This window comes from Dendrobium catenatum, unplaced genomic scaffold (assembly GCF_001605985.2).
Source record: "Dendrobium catenatum unplaced genomic scaffold, ASM160598v2 fragScaff_scaffold_1417, whole genome shotgun sequence".
Lineage (NCBI taxonomy): Eukaryota > Viridiplantae > Streptophyta > Magnoliopsida > Asparagales > Orchidaceae > Dendrobium > Dendrobium catenatum.
In genome coordinates, this window is record NW_021319879.1 from 660754 (window position 1) to 666753 (window position 6000).

The following is a 6000-nucleotide window of genomic DNA, read 5'->3' on the forward strand; positions in this document are numbered from 1 at the left end:
TTCCTTTCTAGGTATTCTTTAGGGGTGTTTTTCCAATGCTTAAATATAGGAAAATCAGATTTCCTACTACTGAAATTTTTAGCCTGCTTCTTTACTGTTTTGGGACACTGCGATGATTTCCACTTCTATTGTGTGATTGAGGCAGCTTTGTGAGAGAGGTGGAAGCCCTCCTGCGTACCTCAACTTTTTCTCACAGTTTTCCTTCTTTTCTATTTTTAACTTTACTCGTTCCTTTTTCCACCACCATTGTTGAGCCAGCCAAAGTCATTGCAAAATATAGTAAGTCATCACTCTTCCTTGCAAACTCCATCATTTGCTATTAGAGCAGGTTTTGAGATCACGGGAAAAGCATCATTGGTATTAGAACAGATTTTGAGATCTTGGTGAAGAATTGCCTAATAACATTAGGAATCTCAAGACTTTATTCTGTCTTCTTCCTTCCCTGTTTTCTCTATGGAATAACAACCCGGAAACTCTACACCACAATCACAGACCTGAAAACTTCTACAAAGCTAATATGTGCTTGCCTGTAAAATTTCGTGAAACTCTGCCTTCTAAAGCATCTTTCTGTAACCGTCCTTCAAAATTGTAGATGTTCTTTCATCTGTATTTTTTTTGCCTGCTTGTTTTCACTGCTTCCTGCATTTTATTTTCCAGCGAGAAAAGAACAAAAAAGGATAAAAAGAAATATATATATTTTGCTATTGTTTTGAAGATCTTCTTTAATGTGTGATATGCTGACTCATCCATGAGATTCGTACTTGGATGCTGAGAATGCGAAACAGAGGGATTTGTGATTATGACATGAAGGTAGCCTACACGAATGAGTTACAGTCAATTGGGGCATAACTTGCCCATAAACTTAATAAATTTTTAATTTGAGCTTGGATTGAGTTTGTCGACTCAACTTGTTGGTTTGAGGTTGAATTGGCTTTTTTGATTTAGAATCTTAAGATTTTCATCTTAAAGAAGAAGGGCAGGCTTGTGGATTTATTACTCAAGGTTTAAAGAAACCCAATTGAGGGTCTCACGAATCTAATTTGCGGTATGCCCAATGATTGAAGTTTGGATGTTTGTTTGTGTTTGTGAAGCTTCTGTCATTTCCAACCCTAATTATGTTGATGGGAATTACAACACTTGGAAGTGTATTGAGAAGTTTAATGTTTATAATTTTGGGTGTTGTGTTGATGGACTTACAACCCTTAAAATGTATAGGAAAGCTTAATGTTTATAGTTTTGGGCATTGGTTTATATTTGTTGTTTAACCTTTCATTTGATTTCGTGATTAGAACATGCTACTCTATTTGTATAAGTGCTTTGGAGGATTAGGTCTTATAATTTTAAAATTTAAATTGTTTGAGCGTGGGACTTATACTTTGATATTGGAGTAGGCCCAATGGTGGGTTCTATGATCTTGCCTTTTAGGCAAGGATGCTTTAGTAGAATCAATGGTGGGAACTACAACCAAAGATTTTATGGTGGCATAGATGAGTTGATTGGGTTTACATGATTTGAGATTTGGATATTTTTTATTGAACTTTGTTTGAGATTTGAAGCTTAACAATTTTATGTTAGAGTTGATCCCACAACATTATTACTTTTATGAATAAGGGTGGCAAGAGTGTAGATTTTACATTTGTGCTTTTCTAAATACCTACAAGTAGGTCTTATAGTATTGCCCTTCAGGCAAGGTGACATGTGGATTGGGAATTGCAACCTAAGATTGTGGAGGGCTTATGAGAATCTTAATTGCAGAATTGATTGTTTGATTTGATTTATGTTGAATTGACTTTACTTTAGTTGATTTGTATCAAGCTTAACGATAACACACATTTTGTTAGTTTTTAAAGTTAAACTTCTATGATCAATGAATAAAATGAATAAACCAACATGCAATGGCAAAGAATTTCTAGGTAAAATGGAAGAAGCCGAAGTGCGCTTTCAAGGATAATTTACAAGGAAGCAAGAGTCATTTTGACGGAAGAGAACCCATAGTCATTATTTATAGCATCTTATGTGAAGTATGATAAATCTTGGAGAGTGGCAATTGGATTTCATAATAATTCCCTTGCCCCCTGCCCCCTGCCCCATGCCCCATGCCCCATGCCCCCCGATCCACTTTTTCTATATTAGGGCTCACATGGTCATGGTGGGGGATGGTTTCAATTAAGCCCCCATTGGCTTTGTCTTTGTGTTCCTTCTCCCTAATGGATAGCTTCTCTTGGCTCTGTGGTTTTCTTCCCCTGCTTTCGTTCCTTGCTTTTTGTTTACTCACCGCTTTTGGGTTGCACAAGTTAGCTCTCCCACTCCTTAGTTTACACATCACCCTCCTTGGATGCTCCTATAGTCATGGTTGTTTCTTTAACTCAGCCATCGTTAAGACCTTTTGTGTCGATTATCTTAGAGATTCCTTAGATGGCTGACATTTCATTCGATTACATGCCTTTTTCACTCGCATTTTTCATTATTTTGCTGTGTGGTTCTTCAAGCATGGGGTTGCATTCGTCTGCTCTTAGTCACTTCTTCGCTTTTATCAAGACTCTAATCCACCGAATCATAAAAAAACCTTCATCTTTTCAAGGTAAACCCACACTTATTTTCTCTGAGGAAGAGAACTTAGAGTTGGCTTGCACTCTTACTTTATCAATTGTTGGCTAATTTTTATTCGGCCATCCAGATGTCTATGTCATTCACAAATTTTTATCAGGCATGCACTTGGTAACTATTTAATTGGGCTCTTTGATCCTCATCACATCATTAAAAGGTTTTAATTTCAATGAAGATTACACCATGGTCTTTTCTAGATGAACATGCTATGTCAGTGGCTTTCCAATGTGTATGTTCAAGTGGTCTCCCCATTTCAACGCTTATGTGGAACCACACATCACTTCTATTTTGGTAGCCTTTCCTTCTATTATACTATTTCAATCTATCAACTTTATATTATTTAGGTTCTATCTTTGGCAAACTCTTACAATTGGATGCTACAATTGCTCATCTTTTGTGACCTTCTATGGCCAAAATTTTGGTTGAAATGGGTGTTATTTTGTAGTTGGAGGTGGCATGCAGTGACTCAGAGTCATGTGGGTATTAGCAGAAGGTAGTCTTTGAAGACTTCCTCCCATATCATTCATTCTAAAAAAATCTTTGGACACAATCTCTTTGCTTGATTCATTGCTCATCCAGGTCTATGGAACTCAAACACTTAGGTGCTAGAAGAGCATTTAAATGTGTAGACTCCTCACAATCAAATAATAGTTGTTGCTTCTTTATCATTAGCTTAGATTTGCACTCAGAATTTGAAACTTGTTGATGCTCGATCTTTGTAGCCTTCCTAATATGTTCATTATAATTTTAGTTAATTAGACATTGGAGCTTATCTCGTCGATCCTAGAAATCCCCCCTTTACCTCCTTTTAGTGAAAATAATGTTGAACATGATAGTCTACATCCCGAGAATTCTGATGGGAACATTATAAATGAAGATGCTTTAACGAATAGGAGATTTCAAATTTAATTTATTAGACGAGACCATAATAGAAAAAAGTATATCATCATTCCTTTAACTCTTTTGGAGGGACCAAAATGACCAACTATTTTGAGGGACCAATTTTGTCCCCCAGCTCCTTAAAATGGGACAATTTTGATCCTAACATCCAAACTAATGGTTGTTGGACTTAATACTGTTAAAATTTGGGATATTTAGTAATTTTTAATTAAACTATTTATTAGATATAATTTTCAAATAATTATAATGTTTCAAAAAAATTATATTAATTGTTTATTTAATAAGAGAAATTAATAATATTTTTAGTTATAGTTTTAAAATTTTTAGTCATATCTTAATTATCTAAACTTTTTTATATTAATTATCTAACTTAATTAGCTTAATTATCTAATTGTAGGGATATCAACTAACTTAATTATCTAATTACTATTATAAATATTATTATTTGAATAATTTTCTAACTATTATTTAGAATTTTAATTATACAATTAATTATTAAATTACTTTTTTCATTATTAGTTATCTAATTATTTTTTTAATTTATTAATCTATATTAATTAAATTACATAAATTAATTCTTAATTAATTATAGACGATTTGCTCCTCTTTCATTTCTTTCGCGTTCTTCATTGTTGTTAGACTTGCATAATTTGCGTGAGGTAGGGGTTTGAATTAGTCGTTATGTAGGCTCCGAAAAATTCCAATTTTAGGATGTGTGATCCCGGGGGAATTTTCAAAAGGCAGATTGGGTTTGTAGATAAGACACTACCCAGAGATTTTGCCCTCATTTGGTGAGGACTTTTTGATCTGAGTTCTGGTTTCTTATAGGCGCAAGCCCCTATAGTTAATTACCCCTAGAAAGTGGAGAAATAATTTATGAAAACAGGTGTCGAAGACCTGCGGCGCTGGTCGTAGCTTAGGTGTCGACCTGGATGGTTTTTTAATTTGTAAGACCCCGGGCCGTCGCATCTTTAGATCCGGCGGGATGGTTCAAATTGAAGACGCTACGCAGTCGATCTTGAGATCTGGGTGGGAGATTTAAAATTCCGAAGCCCTACGCGTTCGCGCGTTAGTCTGGGTTAGGAAGAAACTACGGCTAGTCGGCGCGTCACGATTTCTCGCCTCGGTGGGGGGAGGAGACGCGGGAGGCTGTGCCGAAATTCTCAGAAATTGTGTGGGACTGTAGAAAATTTCTTGGACTTTATACAAGTTTGAAACAAATCAAAGGACTCATATTATAATTGAATTTTGAAAAAGAACTTTGAACCTTAAAGTTAATTAAAATTTAAGAATTAAACTATATAATTTTAATGTAGTTTTAAAATAGGGCAATAATAAAATAAATTCCAATTCTTCCTTGTGTGGGATATTCAAATTATAAGAGTTCATTGCACTTGATTTTCAACTCACAATTTTGGATATCAATATGTACAATTTATGATACATTTGCTAAAATTCCAACTTAAATAATCACATGATTATGAAACAGAGCATAATAATTTTCTTCTTGCTTTAACATCAAAGCTAATCGGTCTTTTAATTTTTAAATTTAATCTCAAAGTATTGAGTATTTGGTCATTGCTCGGACTCAAAATCAATTGATTTGCTTTTGGTGATTCTCTTAAGAGAGATATGCATGTGTTGCCAATGCATTATAACAACATCCAAGACAACAAGTTAGGTGATGAATGTCCAATGCCTTACAACAATGCTCAAGGTTTATAATATACACGAGTTAGCTATCTACAAGTTAGAGCTTGATCCACTCTCAAATATTTTTATGGATAACCTAGAATTATAATGCCAATAAAAATTTTGCAACTCAACGCCACCGGATCCGCGCAACATGTGGTGCAGCGGTACAGAGAGGCGCTATTCGTAAGGCCCTTAAATGAAATTTTTTGGACATTTTGCTAAACAAAATCATTTCGTCGCCAATTGATATATTTAATATTTTCCAAATGCCCCGTTATGTATTAATATATGAGATCCCATTGAACCTAAAATCAACCCTGGCGCATGTGCTCGGACAATGCAATTAATTTCTAAATGCGCTGGAATGTGCGAGAATGCGGCGCAGGGTCAAATACTATAAACGCCGCATGGTGCTCCGATTTCTTGTCGAAATATAAATGGTCAAATTCCAACGATCCGAGAATGCTGTGCGGGTTAAATACTTCAAATTTCATGCCTCCTCCTCAATAGGGCTGGAGTCGACACGACTTGAATAACAAAATGCTGAGTCCCAAAATTCCTACAAAAAATAAAGGTGCCTCAACTTCACCCCGATGATGGCCTGTGTTTGAACCGAAAGAATACTTTAACCGGAGGGGTCATTCATAAATACTTTTTCAAATGGCGCATTCCTACATTCTCTAGCAAAATAAAAGAAATGGGCTCATTTGTCACCGTCCGATGCATCGTGTGCGTGTTTGACTGGAAATCTCAACCGGAGGGGTCAAATCTCAAACCCAACATAATGTCTAAATATCT

At 35.4% G+C, this 6000-nt stretch overlaps 1 protein-coding gene across 3 annotated transcripts in view; it reads left to right on the forward strand.

Moving 5' to 3' along the window:
* LOC110111593 (DNA mismatch repair protein MSH1, mitochondrial) overlaps window positions 1-6000 on the forward strand; it is a 145440-nt gene that overhangs the window by 81010 nt on the left and 58430 nt on the right. The gene's annotated exons all lie outside the window — the stretch shown is intronic.